General features: G+C 53.1%; 1 pseudogene across 1 annotated transcript in view; it reads left to right on the plus strand.

The window, feature by feature from the left end:
• LOC147122448 (netrin-G1-like) overlaps positions 1-18,859 on the plus strand; it is a 109,403-nt pseudogene that overhangs the window by 293 nt on the left and 90,251 nt on the right. The window contains exons 1-2 of the transcript XR_015077749.1: positions 1-82; positions 13,496-14,636. The exon at positions 1-82 is cut by the window's left edge and continues 293 nt beyond it. The product of XR_015077749.1 is annotated as a netrin-G1-like (transcript). The remainder of the gene's footprint in view (positions 83-13,495; positions 14,637-18,859) is intronic.

An 18,859-nucleotide genomic window follows, 5' to 3' on the forward strand; every position in this document is an offset into this window, starting at 1 on the left:
CTGGGAGCTTTAAAGTGGAGCTGGGTCGGTGCAATCAGTCCCTGAAATAATCCGGGCAGGAAATAACCTTCAGAAAGAGCCGGTGAGTGAGAGAGAAATCGGGGCTCCGGGCAGGTGGATCTAGACTATTGCAGCCCAAGATCATCAATTTATTACAGAGTGTGGACAGGGCACAGCCCACATCAACAACAACAACAACCTGCATTTATATAGCGCCTGTAACCCGTGAAACCTCCCAAGGTGCTTCACAGGAGCGGAAATCAGACAAACTGACCCCGAGACACATGAGGAGATATTAGGACAGGTGACCAAAGGCTGGGTCAAAGAGGGAGGTTTTAAGGAGCGTCTTAAAGGAGGAGAGAGAGGCGGAGAGGTTTAGGGAGGGAATTCCAGAGCTTGGGGCCCAGGCAGCTGAAGGCACGGCCACCAATGGTGGGGTGAAGGGAGTGGGGGATGGACAAGAGGCCAGAATTGGAGGAGCTCAGAGATCTCGGAGGGTTGTAGGCAATGTTCCCGTAAACTACAGGGGTCCCGCGCAGCGCTCCAGGGGTCCCGCGCAGCGCTCCAGGGGTCCCGTGCAGTGCTCCAGGGGTCCCGCGCAGTGCTCCAGGGGTCCCTCGCAGTGCTCCAGGGGTCCCGTGCAGTGCTCCAGGGGTCCCGCGCATTGCTCCAGGGGTCCCTCGCAGTGCTCCAGGGGTCCCGTGCAGTGCTCCAGGGGTCCCGTGCAGCGCTCCAGGGGTCCCATGCAGTGCTCCAGGGGTCCCATGCAATGCTCCAGGGGTCCCGCGCAGTGCTCCAGGGGTCCCATGCAGCGCTCCAGGGGTCCCTCGCAGTGCTCCAGGGGTCCCGCGCAGTGCTCCAGGGGTCCCACGCAGCGCTCCAGTGGTCCCGCACTGTGTTCCAGGGGTCCCGCGCAGTGCTCTAGGGGTCCCGCGCAGTGCTCCAGGGGTCCCGTGCAGTGCTCCAGGGGTCCCGCGCAGTGCTCCAGGGGTCCCGCGCAGTGCTCCAGGGGTCCCATGCAGCGCTCCAGGGGTCCCGTGCAGCGCTCCGGGGGTCCCGTACAGCGCTCCAGGGGTCCCGTGCTGTGCTCCAGGGGTCCCGCGCAGTGCTCCAGGGGTCCCACGCAGTGCTCCAGGGGTCCCACGCAGTGCTCCAAGGGTCCCGTGCAATGCTCCAGGGGTCCCGCGCAGCGCTCCAAGGGTCCCGTGCAGTGCTCCAGGGGTCCTGCGCAGCGCTCCAGGTGTCCCGTGCTGTGTTCCAGGGGTCCCGCGCAGTGCTCTAGGGGTCCCGCGCAGTGCTCCAGGGGTCCCGTGCAGTGCTCCAGGGGTCCTGCGCAGTGCTCCAGGGGTCCCGCGCAGTGCTCCAGGGGTCCTGCGCAGTGCTCCAGGGGTCCCATGCAGCGCTCCAGGGGTCCCGTGCAGCGCTCCGGGGGTCCCATACAGCACTCCAGGGGTCCCGTGCTGTGCTCCAGGGGTCCCGCGCAGTGCTCCAGGGGTCCCGCGCAGTGCTCCAGGGGTCCCACGCAGTGCTCCAGGGGTCCCGCACAGTGCTCCAAGGGTCCCGTGCAGTGCTCCAGGGGTCCCGCGCAGTGCTCCAGGGGTCCCGCGCTGCGCTCCAGGGTCCTGCGCAGTGGTCTTTTCAATAGATAAACCGCGCATACGCTGTATTTTGAATGGGCCACGCGGCCCGAGAGAAAATGAGAGGGATCATTGGTTGTGGGGCTGGAGGAGGTTACAGAGATAGGGAGGGGCGAGGCCCTGGAGGGATTTGAACACAAGGATGAGAATTTTAAAATCGAGGCGTTGCAGAGATCCTGGTTTTATTTCAGTGAGAGCAGAGTGTGGAATTTCGAAGCTCTGTTTATATTTGGATCGATTTCTTTGTCCTCAGATATCTTTTAAATCTAATCTCAGGCTCAGTTTACAGAACTCTTTCTAAATACCAATAAATCCCCAGTCATTGCTTGTGTTGTTCTGGGGTTTATCAAACGGACACGTTAATTGTTGTCGATTGTTTCTGGGGAGAACAGTGTGGAGCAGAGTTTGGGAGAGAATTCCTTTCCCCGTTTCTCACCGCACGGCCGAGGGTTTGATGGAGTCGATGGTCCAGCCAGCGATCCGAAGCAGCTCGATCTGGGTGTGTGGCGACGCGCTGATCCGGATTAACGGGCTGAGGATTTGCTGCTGCAACAATTGAGATGCCTGAAGGACAGAAGTTTATTCCGCGAGTCTCTGCGATCGGGGCTCTGGGCGTGTTGGTTACTGAGGCTCCGGACCGCCAAATCTGCGGAGGGCCCAGATTAGGAGGCGGGGGGAGATTCAGAAGGTTCAAGGACCCGGCACAGGGATATTATGGGATGGCCAATGGGCTGGACAGGGGCAGAGGGATATTATGGGATGGCCAATGGGCTGGACAGGGGCAGAGGGATATTATGGGATGGGCAATGGGCTGGACAGGGGCAGAGGGATATTATGGGATGGGCAATGGGCTGGACAGGGGCAGAGGGATATTATGGGATGGGCAATGGGCTGGACAGGGGCAGAGGGATATTATGGGATGGGCAATGGGCTGGACAGGGGCAGAGGGATATTATGGGATGGCCAATGGGCTGGACAGGGGCAGAGGGACATTATGGGATGGCCAATGGGCTGGACAGGGGCAGAGGGATATTATGGGATGGGCAATGGGCTGGACAGTGGCAGAGGTATATTATGGGATGGGCAATGGGCTGGACAGGGGCAGAGGGATATTATGGGATGGGCAATGGGCTGGACAGGGGCAGAGGGATATTATGGGATGGGCAATGGGCTGGACAGGGGCAGAGGGATATTATGGGATGGGCAATGGGCTGGACAGGGGCAGAGGGATATTATGGGATGGGCAATGGGCTGGACAGGGACAGAGGGATATTATGGGATGGGCAATGGGCTGGACAGGGGCAGAGGGATATTATGGGATGGGCAATGGGCTGGACAGGGGCAGAGGGATATTATGGGATGGGCAATGGGCTGGACAGGGGCAGAGGGATATTATGGGATGGGGAATGGGCTGGACAGGGGCAGAGGTATATTATGGGATGGGCAATGGGCTGGACGGGGGCAGAGGGAATTCAATGTCAGTCAGTGTGAGGTGATATTGAGTATTGTGTGCAGTTTTGGTCGCCTTATCTGAGGAAGGATGTTCTTGCCATGGAAGGAGTGCAGCGAAGATTCACCAGGCTGATACCTGGGATGGCAGGAATGACGTATGAGGAGAGATTGGGTCGATTAGGTTTATACTCGCTGGAGTTTAGAAGAATGAGAGGGGATCTCATTGAAACTTATAACATTCTGACAGGACTGGACAGACTAGATGCAGGGAGGATGTTCCCGATGGTCGGGGAGTCCAGAACCAGGGGTCACAGTCTAAGGATAAGGGTAAAGCCATTTAGGACAGAAATGAGGAGGAATTTCTTCACCCAGAGAGTGGTGAACCTGTGGAATTCTCTACCACAGAAGGCAGTAGAGGACAATTCATTGAATATATTCAAGAAGGAGTTGGATATATTTCTTCAGGCTAAAGGGACCAAGGGATATGGGGAGAAAGCAGGGACCGGGTACTGAATTTGGATGATCAGCCATGATCGCATTGAATGGCGGAGCAGGCTCGAGGGGCCGAATGGCCTACTCCTGCTCCTATCTTCGATGTTTCTATGATATATTTTGATTAAATTAACACCAGCAGTGATTATACTGTGAATGGGAGTGGGCTCGGGCCTGGGGGGAGCAGAGGGATTTGGGGGCAGGGTCACAGGTCATTAAAGGCAGCACCGCAGGGTGATAAGGCTGTGAGAAATGTTAATGAGCCACCAGTTCAGAGGGCAGTTAAGAGGCAACCACATTGCTGTGGGTCTGGAGTCACATATCGGCCAGACTGGGTGAGGACGGCAGATTTCCTTATCGGCTCATTAGTCCAGGCCTGTGGATTACTAGTCCAGGAACATAACCACTATGTTACCGCACCCCATACATGATTACAGGACAAGGAGACACAGGTCCAGACTGGGAAAAGGCAGGTTCAGGGCTGGTGTCAGGAGACACTTCACACCGAGAGTGACCGATATGTGAAATGGGCCCGGGGCAGGGGAGTGGGATTGAAACCTCTGGGCCATTCACAAGAGTCAGTGGGAGGCTGTCATGGGCAGGGCTGGGAGATTTGTAGGATTTCTTGGAAAGGTGGGGCTGGATGGGCTGAACGGCCTCCCTCTGCGTCTCTCTTAAAGCTGCCGGACTTACCTTCATTTCTCGAGTTAAATGCTGCAGGCACAAGGGGTCCAAGAAGCCCTCACCCCAAGGTTTATGTGTTTAATCCTTCCATAGAATCTCACAGCACAGGAGGAGGCCATTCGGCCCATCGTGCCCGTGCCAGCTCTTGGAAAGAGCTGTCCAATCAGTCCCACTCCCTGCTCTTTCCCCAGAGCCCTGTACAGATGGGACATTAGTCAGCTGTCCCGGGAAGATTGGGAACAGCAACAGGACAGATCCCTGAAGCAATGCAGACATCTGACCCCCGCCCTGGACTCTCCCCTCCCCTCCCCACATTCTTAACACTGTAATTACCGCAGTTCATGTGGGTTTTATTTATAAATAACAGCAGAACACTTTTCACAACCCAAAACCGTGCTGAATATCCGATTGATGTTGATTGGGGCAGACGAGTGTTGAAGGAATTGGAGAGTGTAACTGGGCGGGCTTTAGGACCGCGCGGAATGCTGAGCTGGGGCCAGGTTCCCAGTCTGAGCTCCTGGATCCAGATTTCATTTTTCTCTCTGAGAGTCTCCGGCTCCGGGCCGCCTCCCGCCCGCTCTCTCTCTCTATTCCTCTTTCACTTTTTCTTTATTTCTCTATTTCTCTCCCAATCAATTTTTCTCTTTCTGTTTCTCATTCCCTTTCCTCACTTCTGTATCTTTCAGTTCAGTTCAGTTCAGTTCAAATGCTTTATTGGCATGAAAGTTTACAGAGAACCATATTGCCAAAGCTTACATAGCAAAAAGGTACTGTTTTCCAACATTCTGTAGGTGTCAATCGATTTGACATTTGTTGGGTATATACAATATTACTTTTAAACAATATTAATTTTAAACAGTCTTTCTACTTCATTTGGTACGTTCAATATTAATTTTAAACAGTCTTACTTTTAAACAGTCCTCAGGTTGTGACATGTTGTTACATATTTAGCCCCAAGGTATGGTCTGTCTCCTTCTCCTAGGACTAATCTCAATTTTGACAGATCATCCAATTCCTTGAAATCTGGGGTTGTTTGGCTTAGCTTGTTGAATAATATGTTTCTTGATGTGTTGAATTTTTCGCATTTTAGGAGGAAATGCATTTCTGTTTCAACCTCGCCAGCCAGACATTGATCGCATATTCTATTCTCTCTAGGCTGCCAGGATTTCTTGTATCTGCCTTTTTCAATTTCCAGTTGGTGGTCGCTTAGTCTGTACCTGGTGAGGGTCTGTCTCTGTTTTGTGTCTCTGATGGTCGTGAGGTAGTCTGCCAGTTTATATTCTCTTTTTAGGGCCTCTCCCCCTCTCTCCCTCTCTCTCTCTCTCTCCCTCTCCCTCTCTCTCAATTCAATTCAATTCAATTCAATTCAATTCAAATGCTTTATTGGCATGAAAGTTTACAGGGAACCATATTGCCAAAGCTTACATAACAAAAAGTACAGTTTTCCAACATTCTGTAGTTTTCAAACAATTTTGACCTTCGTTGGGTACAGACAATATTAATTTAAACAGTCGTTGACCCTCATTGGGTACATTCAGTATTAATTTTTAAACAGTCGTTGGGTACATTCGGTATTGATTTAAACATTCTTAATGTTTATATATGCTATGGGTGTGCTCGTTAGTCCCTCACTGTTCCTCAGGTTGTGACATGTTGTTACATATTGGGCACCAAGGTATGGTCTGTCTCCTTCTCCCAGGGCTAATCTTAATTTTGACAGGTCATCCAATTCTTTGAAATCTGGGGTTGCTTGGCTGAGCTTGTCAAAATATATGTTTCTTGTTTTGTTGAATTTTTCGCATTTTAGGAGGAAGTGCATCTCTGTCTCAACCTCGCCGGCCAGACATTGATCACATATTCTATTCTCTCTAGGCTACCAGGATCTCTTGTATCTTCCTTTTTCAATTGCCAGTTGGTGGTCGCTTAGTCTGTACCTGGTGAGGGTCTGTCTCTGTTTTGTGTCTCTGATGGTCGAGAGATACTCTGCCAGTTTATATTCTCTTTTTAGGGCCTGGTAACATTCTAATCTGCTTTGGCTTTTGGTTATTTTGTTCCAATGTTCCAGGTAGGTTTCTTTGCATTGTTTAATGATTTGGTTCACTCGGATTGGTGTTTGGAGGGCAGTGTTGGTCTGGGACTGGTCAGGGTCCGGCTGAGTAGGAGTACTTAGTTTCAGTAGCAGCTGACTCAGGGGACTCTTTTCTGGGTTCAGCTCTTGGGTCTGGAGGGCTTTAAAATGAAGGGTGTCTGGGGAACTAGATTTCTCTCTCTCTCTCTCTCTCCCTCTCCCTCTCTCTCTCCCCCTCTCTCTCTCTCCCCCCCTCTCTCTCCCTCTCCCTCCCTCCCTCTCTCTCCCTCCCTCTCTCCCTCTCTCTCTCTCTCCCCCTCTCTCTCTCTCTCTCTCTCTCCCCCTCTCTCTCTCTCTCCCTCTCTCTTTCCCCCTCTCTCCCCCTCTCTCTATCTCTCTCTCTCCCCCTCTCCCTCTCTCTCTCTCTCTCTCTCCCTCCCTCTCTCCCTCCCTCTCTCTCTCTCTCCCCCTCCCTCTCTCCCTCCCTCTCTCTCTCTCTCCCCCTCTCTCCCCCTCTCTCCCTCTCTCTCTCTCTCACTCTCTCCCTCCCCTGAGTGCGGATTCTGGGCTAAACTCCTCCGATGCCATTGAAGAGGCTCCTGGACTTGTTGCTGAGCAATGCGGAGCTGGCTCCGGGATCTCGCCCGGTCCGGAGCTCGCTGATCTCCCCCAGAGTGAGTCAGACTCTGTCCCGGGATCTCCCGGGATCGCCTTGCTGTTTCCAGCAGCGATTGGCGGCTTGGCCCGGGGATCAGACAGGTTCCTGTGTGGATTGTACAGGAGGGCTGGAGAATTGGAGAGGAAGATTCTGTGTGCATTCTACAGCAGCAGTGGGCCATTGGAGAAGAGGCTTCTGTACATTGTATCTGAGGATAGCAGGCATTGTATAGAGAGGTGTGGATTGTATAGGAGGGCTGTGTGCATTGTATAGGGGGCTGTGTGCATTGCATAGGGGGCTGTGTGCATTGTATAGGAGGCTGTGTGCATTGTATAGGGGGCTGTGTGCATTGTATAGGGGGCTGGGTGCATTGTATAGAGAGGTGTGCATTGTATAGGGGGCTGTGTGCATTGTATAGGAGGCTGTGTGCATTGTATAGGGGATGTGTGCATTGTATAGGGGGCTGTGTGCATTGTATAGGAGGCTGTGTGCATTGTATAGGGGGCTGTGTGCATTGTATAGGGGCTGTGTGCATTGTATAGGAGGCTGTGTGCATTGTATAGGAGGCTGTGTGCATTGTATAGGAGGCTGTGTGCATTGTATAGGGGGCTGTGTGCATTGTATAGGGGGCTGTGTGCATTGTATAGGGGGCTGTGTGCATTGTATCGGGGGCTGTGTGCAGTGCAGGGTGAGTTACTCCGCTTCCTGCAATCTGTCAATCTCCAAGACTCCCAGAGTCACATTCCCATTCACCCTGGGATGGAGCGGCTGGAACACTGAACAGCGCCCCCTGCCGCTCCGGCCCAGTCTCACACCCTGGACCACTCCCAGTGTTGGGGACAATTGGCTTTCACTGAGCATCTCCCCACTCACTCATTCCCACATTGTCTGACTTTAGAAACCATTAGAGATGCAGAAGGAAATTTCTTTATTTAATGGTTAATGAAGAAATAATCCTGAACACACAACACTGGGATTGGATGAGCCTTAAATCAGCGTTGGTGGAAATGAGATTTTGATGAACAGCCTGATCCTGAACTTGTTCTGTTTCCCCGCCGTGTGTTTAATGCTCCTGTCTGGCATCAGATTAACTTTCCCCGACATTTCATTTAATGTCTAAATCATAGAGTTTCCAGAGCGAGGGCATCAAACCAGCCCACATCCCAGAACCACACACTGGGCAAGATTCAAACTCCCCTCAGCTCTGAGCTCTCTATAAATTCAAACCCAACTCGCCTGTTCTCAAGGTGTAATGATTTATATTGATCTGCAGCTTGTGAAGATAATGTGATCACTGAAAATAATCTCCCTTCAACTAGGCAGAAAATATCACAACCTCATCAAACTCTAGTGATGTCTGACTGTGAGAACATCCAGCCCGACAACCCTCCGCGATCTCGGCACTCCTCCAACTCTGGCCTCTAGTCCCTTCGCCTCACCATTGGCGGCCGTGCCTTCAGCTGCCTGGGGCCCAATTTCTGGAATTCCCTCTTGAAACATCTCAGCCTCTCGCACTCTCTCCGGCTTTAAGACCCTCCTTAAAACCTATTTCTTTGACCAAGCTTTTGGTGTGACTGGAGATGGTGAGCGTGTGTTGGGGTGTGACTGGAGATGGGGAGTGTGTGTTGGGGGTGTGACTGGAGATGGTGAGTGTGTGTTGGTGTGACTGGAGATGGTGAGTGTGTGTTGGGGTGTGACTGGAGATGGTGAGCGTGTGTTGGGAGTGTGACTGGAGATGGTGAGTGTGTGTTGGTGTGACTGGAGATGGTGAGTGTGTTGGGGTGTGACTGGAGATGGTGAGAGTGTGTTGGCGTGACTGGAGATGGTGAGCATGTGTTGGGGGTGTCACTGGAGATGGTGAGTGTGTGTTGGGGGTGTGACTGGAGATGGTGAGCGTGTGTTGGGGGTGTGACTGGAGATGGTGAGTGTGTGTTGCGGGTGTGACTGGAGATGGTGAGTGTGTGTTGGGGGTGTGACTGGAGATGGTGAGTGTGTGTTGGGGGTGTGACTGGAGATTGTGAGCGTGTGTTGGGGGTGTGACTGGAGATGGTGAGTGTGTGTTGGGGGTGTGACTGGAGATGGTGAGCATGTGTTGGGGGTGTGCCTGGAGATGGTGAGCGTGTGTTGGGGGTGTGAATGGAGATGGTGAGCGTGTGTTGGGGGTGTGACTGGAGATGGTGAGCGTGTGTTGGGGGTGTGAGTGGAGATGGTGAGTGTGTGTTGGGGGTGTGACGAGATGGTGAGTGTGTGTTGGGGGGGTGACTGGAGATGGTGAGTGTGTGTTGGTGTGACTGGAGATGGTGAGTGTGTGTTGGTGTGACTGGAGATGGTGAGTGTGTTGGGGGTGTGACTGGAGATGGTGAGTGTGTTGGGGGTGTGACTGGAGATGGTGAGCGTGTGTTGGGGGTGTGACTGGAGATGGTGAGTGTGTGTTGGGGGTGTGACTGGAGATGGTGAGTGTGTATTGGTGTGACTGGAGATGGTGAGCGTGTGTTGGGGGTGTGACTGGAGATGGTGAGTGTGTGTTTGGGGTTGTGACTGGAGATGGTGAGTGTGTGTTGGGGGTGTGACTGGAGATGGTGAGTGTGTGTTGGGGGTGTGACTGGAGATGGTGAGCGTGTGTTGGGGGTGTGACTGGAGATGGTGAGTGTGTGTTGGGGATGTGACTGGAGATGGTGAGTGTGTGTTGGGGGTGTGACTGGAGATGGTGAGTGTGTGTTGGGGGTGTGACTGGAGATGGTGAGTGTGTGTTGTGGGTGTGACGAGATGGTGAGTGTGTGTTGGGGGTGTGACTGGAGATGGTGAGTGTGTGTTGGGGTGTGACTGGAGATGGTGAGTGTGTGTTGCGATGTGACTGGAGATGGTGAGCGTGTGTTGGGGGTGTGACTCGAGATGGTGAGCGTGTGTTGGGGGTGTGACTGGAGATGGTGAGCGTGTGTTGGGGGTGTGACTGGAGATGGTGAGCGTGTCTTGGGGGTGTGACTGGAGATGGTGAGTGTGTGTTGGGGGTGTGACTGGAGATGGTGAGTGTGTGTTGGGGGTGTGACTGAAGATGGTGAGTGTGTGTTGGGGGTGTGACTGGAGATGGTGAGTGTGTGTTGGGGGTGTGACTGGAGATGGTGAGCGTGTGTTGGGGGTGTGATTGGAGATGGTGAGTGTGTGTTGGGGGTGTGACTGGAGATGGTGAGCATGTGTTGGGGGTGTGACGAGATGGTGAGTGTGTGTTGGGGGTGTGACTGGAGATGGTGAGCGTGTGTTGGGGGTGTGACTGGAGATGGTGAGTGTGTGTTGGGGGTGTGACTGGAGATGGTGAGTGTGTGTTGGGGGTGTGACTGGAGATGGTGAGTGTGTGTTGGGGCTGTGACTGGAGATGGTGAGTGTGTGTTGGGGTGTGACTGGAGATGGTGAGCGTGTGTTGGGGGTGTGATTGGAGATGGTGAGTGTGTGTTGCGGGTGTGACTGGAGATGGTGAGTGTGTGTTGGGTGTGTGATTGGAGATGGTGAGTGTGTGTTGGGGTGTGACTGGAGATGGTGAGTGTGTGTTGGGGTGTGACTGGAGATGGTGAGTGTGTGTTGGGGTGTGACTGGAGATCGTGAGCGTGTGTTGGGGGTGTGACTGGAGATGGTGAGCGTGTGTTGGGGGTGTGACTGGAGATGGTGAGCGTGTGTTGGGGGTGTGACTGGAGATGGTGAGCGTGTGTTGGGGGTGTGACTGGAGATGGTGAGCGTGTGTTGGGGGTGTGACTGGAGATGGTGAGCGTGTGTTGGGGATGTGACTGGAGATGGTGAGCGTGTGTTGGGGGTGTGACTGGAGATGGTGAGCGTGTGTTGCGGGTGTGACTGGAGATGGTGAGCGTGTGTTGGGGGTGTGACTGGAGATGGTGAGTGTGTTGGGGGTGTGAGTGGAGATGGTGAGCGTGTGTTGGGGTTGTGACTGGAGATGGTGAGCGTGTGTTGGGGGTGTGACTGGAGATGGTGAGCGTGTGTTGGGCGTGTGACTGGAGATGGTGAGCGTGTGTTGGGGGTGTGACTGGAGATGGTGAGCGTGTGTTGGGGGTGTGACTGGAGATGGTGAGCGTGTGTTGGGGGTGTGACTGGAGATGGTGAGTGTGTGTTGGGGGTGTGACTGGAGATGGGGAGCGTGTGTTGGGGTTTGAGCAGGAGGAGTGACGTTGGGCCCAGAAGGTGACAGTGGATTGTGCTGCTCGAGCTGAAGGGGAACAGCATTACGTGGGAGGAAGTGAGACATTCAGAGACTATTTCTGCTCGCAGTGCAGCAGTTTATAAAATCCTGGAGTATTTATTATAGAAAATGGGTTATAAATATCCCCGTTACTAGTCTGTGTATCAGTCACAGCCCAGAGTAACACCTTGTGTCGTGAAAGAGGCCGTGGGAGGGACACCAAACCCAGAGTGTGACCGTGTTTAAAGGGGCAAATTTGTAAACGAAGAATCAGAATAATTTTGCTTTTCCAGTGTGAGCTGCGGCTGAGATTGAGGGGAGATGATGGAGGGTGGAGAAGAGATTTTGATTGTGCTGTTCCTCCCCTCCTCTGTTGAAGGAACTGACTCAATCACAGTCCAGAGTCTCGAGCACAGAATCCAGGCTGACACTGCCGGTGCAGTCCTGAGGGAATGCTGCACTGTCGGAGGGACAGTACTGAGGGAATACTGCACTGTCGGAGGGGCAGTACTGAGGGAGCGCTGCACTGTCGGAGGGTCAGTACTGAGGGAGTGCTGCACTGTCGGAGGGGCAGTATTGAGGGAGCGCTGCACTGTTGGAGGGGCAGTACTAAGGGAGCACTGCACTGTCGGAGGGGCAGTACTGAGGGAGTGCTGCACTGTCGGAGGGGCAGTATTGAGGGAATGCTGCACTGTCGGAGGGGCAGTACTGAGGGAGCGACGCACTGTCGGAGGGGCAGTACTGTGGGAGCACTGCACTGTCGGAGGGGCAGTACTCAGGGAGCGCTGCACTGTCGGAGGGGCAGTACTGAGGGAGCACTGCACTGTCGGAGGGGCAGTACTGATGGAATGCTGCACTGTCGGATGGGCAGTATTGAGGGAATGCTGCACTGTCGGAGGGGCAGTACTGAGGGAGCGACGCACTGTCGGAGGGGCAGTACTGAGGGAGCGCTGCACTGTCGGAGGGGCAGTACTGAGGGAGTGCTGCACTGTCGGAGGGGCAGTGCTGAGGGAATGCTGCACTATCGGAGGGGCAGTACTGAGGGAGTGCTGCACTATCGGAGTGGCAGTACTGAGGGAGCACTGCAATGTCAGAGGGACAGTACTGAGGGAGCGCTGCACTGTCAGAGGGACAGTACTGAGGTAGTGCTGCACTGTCGGAGGGGCAGTACTGAGGGAGTGCTGCACTGTTGGAGAGGCAGTACTGAGGGAGCACTGCACTGTCGGAGGGGCAGTACTGAGGGAGTGCTGCACTGTCGGAGGGGCAGTACTGAGGGAGTGCTGCACTGTCGGAGGGGCAGTACTGAGGGAGTGCTGCACTGTCAGAGGGGCAGTACTGAGGGAGCACTGCACTGTCAGAGGGGCAGTACTGAGGGAGTGCTGCACTGTCGGAGGGGCAGTACTGAGGGAGCGCTGCACTGTCAGAGGGGCTGTACTGAGGGAGTGCTGCACTGTCAGAGAGGCAGTACTGAGGGAGCACTGCACTGTCAGAGGGACAGTACTGAGGGAGCGCTGCACTTTCAGAGGGACAGTACTGAGTTAGTGCTGCACTGTCGGAGGGGCAGTACTGAGGGAGTGCTGCACTGTCGGAGAGGCAGTACTGAGGGAGCACTGCACTGTCGGAGGGGCAGTACTGAGGGAGTGCTGCACTGTCGGAGGGGCAGTACTGAGGGAGTGCTGCACTGTCAGAGGGGCAGTACTGAGGGAGCGCTGCACTGTCAGAGGGGCAGTACTGAGGGAGTGCTGCACTGTTGGAGGGGCGGTCCTGAGGGAGTGCTGCACTTTCAGAGGGGCAGTACTGAGGGAGTGCTGCACTGTCGGAGGGGCAGTACTGAGGGAGCGCTGCACTGTCGGAGGGGCAGTACTGAGGGAGTGCTGCACTGTCGGAGGGGCAGTACTGAGGGAGTGCTGCACTCTCGGAGGGGCAGTACTGAGGGAGCTCCGCACTGTCGGAGGTGCTGTCCTTTGGATGAGACATTAAGCTGAAACCCCATCTATCCTCTCAGGTGGATGTAAAAGATCCCACGGCAATATTCGAAGAAGAGCAGGGGAGTTCTCCCCGGAGTCCTGACCAATATTTATCCCTCAACCAACATCATTAAGTAAATGTTAATTGGCCACTTATGTCATTTGGTATCTTCACGAGAGTCATTGAGCCGCCTCCTATTGGCTGCTGTGATTCACAACTGGTGATTATTTCTGTAACACTGCAGCTAATGGGAGGCGGAGTCTGAGGGTGGGGTCAGAGGCCGAAGGTCGATGGTCAAAGGTCAGGAGCAGCACCTATTCCAAAATTCATTGATTTTATTTCTCTCCTAACAGGGAACTGATGCCAGAAGGAAGAGATGATTGATGGGAAACAGACTCTGGTCAGGAGACAGTCATCACATTGGGTCCCAGTACTGACTGATCAGCCAATCAGAACATCTGTCTGACAGCGAACAGCTGGGGGAAAACAGCTGGAATCCCAACACCCGGCACATCTGCACCAACACTGGGAAAACAGCTGGAATCCCAACACCTGGAACATCTGCACCAACACTGGGAAAGCAGCTGGAATCCCAACACCTGGAACATCTGCACCAACACTGGGAAAACAGCCGGAATCCCAACACCCGGCACATCTGCACCAACACTGGGGAAACAGCTGGAATCCCAACACCCGGCACATCTGCACCAACACTGGGAAAACAGCCGGAATCCCAACACCCGGCACATCTGCACCAACACTGGGAAAACAGCTGGAATCCCAACACCCGGCACATCTGCACCAACACTGGGAAAACAGCTGGAACCCCAACACTTGGAATATCTGCGCACATTGCTCCATGTTGCTGGAAGAACATCTGGAATCCTACCACCAGGAACAGGGATAAATAGCTGGAATCCTAACACCTGGCCCATCTGCAAGCACCGAGATCACCGCTCTCTGTCCAGGATCCAGTTGGAGCAGAGACCCCCTGAATCACTCCCAGACGGACGGAGATCACCGCTCTCTGTCCAGGATCCAGTTGGAGCAGAGACCACCTGAATCACTCCCAGACGGACGGAGATCACCGCTCTCTGTGTGGGGTCCGGTCGGAGCAGAGACCCCCTGAATCACTCCCAGACGGACCGAGATCACCGCTCTCTGTGCGGGGTCCAGTCGGAGCAGAGACCCCCTGAATCACCCCCAGACAGACCGAGATCACCGCTCTCTGTGCGGCGTCCAGACAGAGCGATGCGTCTGTCCGGTTTGTTGCCCCTTCAGGCCCTTTGGGCGGCCCTGTCTCTCGCCGCTCAGCACTTCCCGTCCTGGGGTCACTACGACCTGTGTAAGGCTCAGGTTCACTGGGACCAGGGGCTGAGTTGGGATTACATGGCCTGCCAGCCCGAGGCCGCCCTGCTCACCAGGTTCCTGAAGGTCAGTTTGGATCCCTCCGACAGTACGTGTGGAGAGACCCCCGAGATGTACTGCACGCTGGTGAGTAGAAGCCTTTCTGAGCCAGCCTCTGTGTGTCGCGCTGTGAATGGACGCTCACTGAACGGCCTTTATCAAAGGGAATTCCATCCAAACTCCTACATTTGCTTCATGAACAGAGGCATCGAGTCCAAAAGCAAGCGAGTTATGGTGAACCTTTATAAATCACTGGTGAGGCCCCAGCTGGAGTATTGTGGCCAATTCTGGGCACCACACTTTAGGAAGGATGTCAAGGCCTTGGAGAGGGTGCAGAGGAGATTTACTAGAATGGTGCCGGGGATGAGGGACTTCAGTTATGTGGAGAGAATGGAGAAGCTCGGATTGTTCTCCTTAGAGCAGAGAAGGTTTGGAGGAGATTTAATAGAGATGTTTAAAATCATGAGGGGTTTGATCGAGTAAATAAGGAGAAACTTTCCAGTGGCAGGAGGGTCGGTAACCAAAGGACACAGAGTGAAGATAATTAGAAAAAGAGTCAGAGGGGAGATGAGGAGAATGTTTTTATGCAGTTTTTGTGATCTGGAATGCGCTGCCTGAAAGGGCGGTGGAAGCAGATTCAATAATAACTTTCAAAAGGGACTTGGAGAAACGCTAGAAAAGGAAAGATTCACAGGGCTGTGGGGAAAGAGCAGGGAGTGGGACTAATTGGAGAGCTCTTTCAAAGAGCCGGCACAGGCACGATGGGCCGAACGGCCATCTTCTGTCCTGTCTGATTCTATGATTCTATTCAGTGTGGTCTTTGAATAAATCCTTCAAACAAACTTTAAATATCGAGGCCCTAAACGGAGCAGCGTTTGGAGTCCGGCTATTCTCCCTTGTGGATTATTATCTTGGTAGAGTTTTTTTATTCATTCTCGGTGTGTGGGAATTGTCAGCAAGACCTGCATCTACTGCCCATCCCTAGTTGCCCCTTGAGAAAGTGGTGCTGGGCTTTCTTCTTGAACCGAAGGAGACATTACGACAGGTAACCAAAATCTTGGTCACAGAGGTCGGTTTTAAGGAAGGACTGTAAGGAGGAGAGAGAGGTAGAGAGGCGGAGTGGTTTAGGGAGAGAATTCCAGAGCTTAGGGCCCAGGCAGCTGAAGGCACGGCCGTCAATGGTGGGGCAAAGGAATTGGGGGATGGGCAAGAGGTCAGAGTTGGAGGAGCGCAGAGATCTCGGAGGGTTACAGGGCTGGAGGAGGTTACAGAGATAGAGAGGGGCAATTTTACTGGACTGGGAGCCAATGTAGTTCAGTGAGCACAGGAGTGATGGGTGGACGGGACTTGGTGTGAGTTAGGATATGGGCAGCAGAGTTTGGGATGAGCTACCGGAGGGTCCAAGGTGGGTGGCTGGCCGGGAGAGCGTTGGAATAATCGAGTGTAGAGGTGAGAAAGGTGAGGGTTTCAGCAGCAGTTGAGCTGAGCCGGCTGGAGACGGGCGATGTTACGGAGGTGGAAGTAGGCGGTCTTGGTGATGGTGAGGACATGGAGACGGAATAACAATCTGATAAGTTGCATTTAGAGAGACTGTGAGGATATGTAACCCTGCTGGACTGAACAGCAAAGGTCAGAACACGTAAAACACAAAACTTGCTGCTTCACAGCATCTCGGCATAAGGGGTGGCAGTGTTTGTAAAATTAGACACAGTAATAGATGTGAGGAGGAAGGTTGAATGTTTATAAATACCCCCCTGGAGCCCCTGACCCTGTGTCTGAACTCTGTCCAATATCTCCAGTGGGGAATATGTCCAATTGTGTCTCTGAACCCTGTCCAATATCTCCAGTGGGGAATTTGTCCAATTGTATCTGTGAACCCTGTCCAATATCTCCATTGGGGAATATGTTCAATTGTGTCTGAACCCTGTCCAATATCTCCAGTGGGGAATATGTCCAATTGTCTCTGAACCCTGTCCAATATCTCCAGTGGGGAATATGTCCAATTGTGTCTGAACCCTGTCCAATATCTCCAGTGGGGAATATATCCAATTGTGTCTGAACCCTGTCCAATATCTCCAGTGGGGAATATGTCCAATTGTGTCTCTGAACCCTGTCCAATATCTCCAGTGGGGAATATGTCCAATTGTGTCTGAACCCTGTCCAATATCTCCAGTGGGGAATATGTCCAATTGTGTCTGAACCCTGTCCAATATCTCCAGTGGGGAATATGTCCAATTGTCTCTGAACCCTGTCCAATATCTCCAGTGGGGAATATGTCCAATGGTGTCTCTGAAACCTGTCCAATATCTTCAGTGGGGAATATGTCCAATTGTGTCTCTGAACCCTGTCCAATATCTCCTGTGGGGAATATGTCCAATTGTGTCTGAACCCTGTCCAATATCTCCAGTGAGGAATATGTCCAATTGTGTCTGAACTCTGTCCAATATCTCCAGTGGAGAATATGTCCAATTGTGTCTGAACCCTGTCCAATATCTCCAGTGGGGAATATGTCCAATTGTGTCTGAACCCTGTCCAATATCTCCAGTGGGGAATATGTCCAATTGTGTCTCTGAACCCTGTCCAATATCTCCAGTGGGGAATATGTCCAATTGTGTCTGAACCCTGTCCAATATCTCCAGTGGGGAATATGTCCAATTGTGTCTCTGAACCCTGTCCAATATCTCCAGTGGGGAATATATCCAATTGTGTCTGAACCCTGTCCAATATCTCCAGTGGGGAATATGTCCAATTGTGTCTGAACCCTGTCCAATATCTCCAGTGGGGAATATGTCCAATTGTGCCTCTGAACCCTGTCCAATATCTCCAGTGGGGAATATGTCCAATTGTCTCTGAACCCGTCCAATATCTCCAGTGGGGAATATGTCCAATTGTGTCTCTGAACTCTGTCCAATTTCTCCAGTGGGGAACATGTCCAATTGTGTCTCTGAACCCTGTCCAATATCTCCAGTGGGGAATATGTCCAATTGTGTCTCTGAACTCTGTCCAATATCTCCAGTGGGGAATATGTCCAATTGTGTCTGAAACCTGTCCAATATCTCCAGTGGGGAATATGTCCAATTGTGTCTCTGAACCCTGTCCAAAATCTCCAGTGGGGAATATGTCCAATTGTGTTTCTGGCCACTGATGTTTATAATGTTCAGTCTGTCTGGGGCTGCTGGGAGACTTTTCATTTCCTGAGGATCCGATTTCGCCCAAAAGACACCAGACTGGATCCCAATCAGTGTTGCTGTAATCTCACCGTGCCTGACAATCTGATCTGAGCGGGTTTCAGTCCGATATCAACTGTCCTGCAATGAAGTCATTGAGATGTAAATTCAGGAGTGTTTCTAAATATTAATTATCCTCTCGTTGAGTGAATCACCTCCTCAGGATAACTGGTTTCTACATCATTGTTAGAGGCAAAACTCCTGATTTAATCATCAGCCATATGTTTCACCAATAATTAAAAATGTGTAATTTATTGCAGAACATGCAGTTTATCAGAGGGAATTATTCTCTAGCTCAATTAGTAATCTGTTGTATAAATACGAGGAGTGTTTGAGGTGAATCTTGCAGCAGTTCCACATTGCACTGTGGGAGCTGTGTGTGAAACACTGCCCGGACCCAGTGAGACCAGACTCGGTGTCACTGTGTCAGCTTCACCTCCTCAGGACCTCCCAAAGCGCTTCACAGGTGTCGGCTGTGGCTCAGTGGGCAGCACTCTCCGCTCTGAGTCAGGATGTTGTGGGTTCAAGTCCCACTCCAGAGACTGGAGGACAAAACCTAGGGTGACACATTAGTGCAGTACTGAGGGAGCGCTGCACTGTCGGAGGGTCAGTACTGAGGGAGCGCTGCACTGTCGGAGGGGCAGTACTGAGGGAGCGCTGCACTGTCAGAGTGGCAGTACTGAGGGAGCGCTGCACTGTCGGAGGGGCAGTACTGAGGGAGCGCTGCACTGTCGGAGGGGCAGTACTGAGGGAGCGCTGCACTGTCGGGGGGAGGCAGTACTGAGGGAGCGCCGCACTGTCGGAGGGGCAGTACTGAGGGAGAGCTGCACTGTCGGAGGGGCCGTACTGAGGAAGCGCTGCACTGTCGGAGGGGCAGTACTGAGGGAGTGCTGCACTGTCAGAGGGTCAGAACTGAGGGAGCGCTGCACTTTCGGAGGGGCAGTACTGAGGGAGAGCTGCACTGTCGGAGGGGCAGTACTGAGGGAGCGCTGCACTGTTGGAGGGGCAGTAATGAGGCAGCGCCACACTGTCTGGGGGGGGCAGTACTGAGGGAGCGCCGCACTGTCGGAGGGACAGTACTGA

The sequence above is a fragment of the Somniosus microcephalus genome, chromosome 3 (assembly GCF_052327205.1).
Source record: "Somniosus microcephalus isolate GS21.2 chromosome 3, FLI_Smic_1.0, whole genome shotgun sequence".
Lineage (NCBI taxonomy): Eukaryota > Metazoa > Chordata > Chondrichthyes > Squaliformes > Somniosidae > Somniosus > Somniosus microcephalus.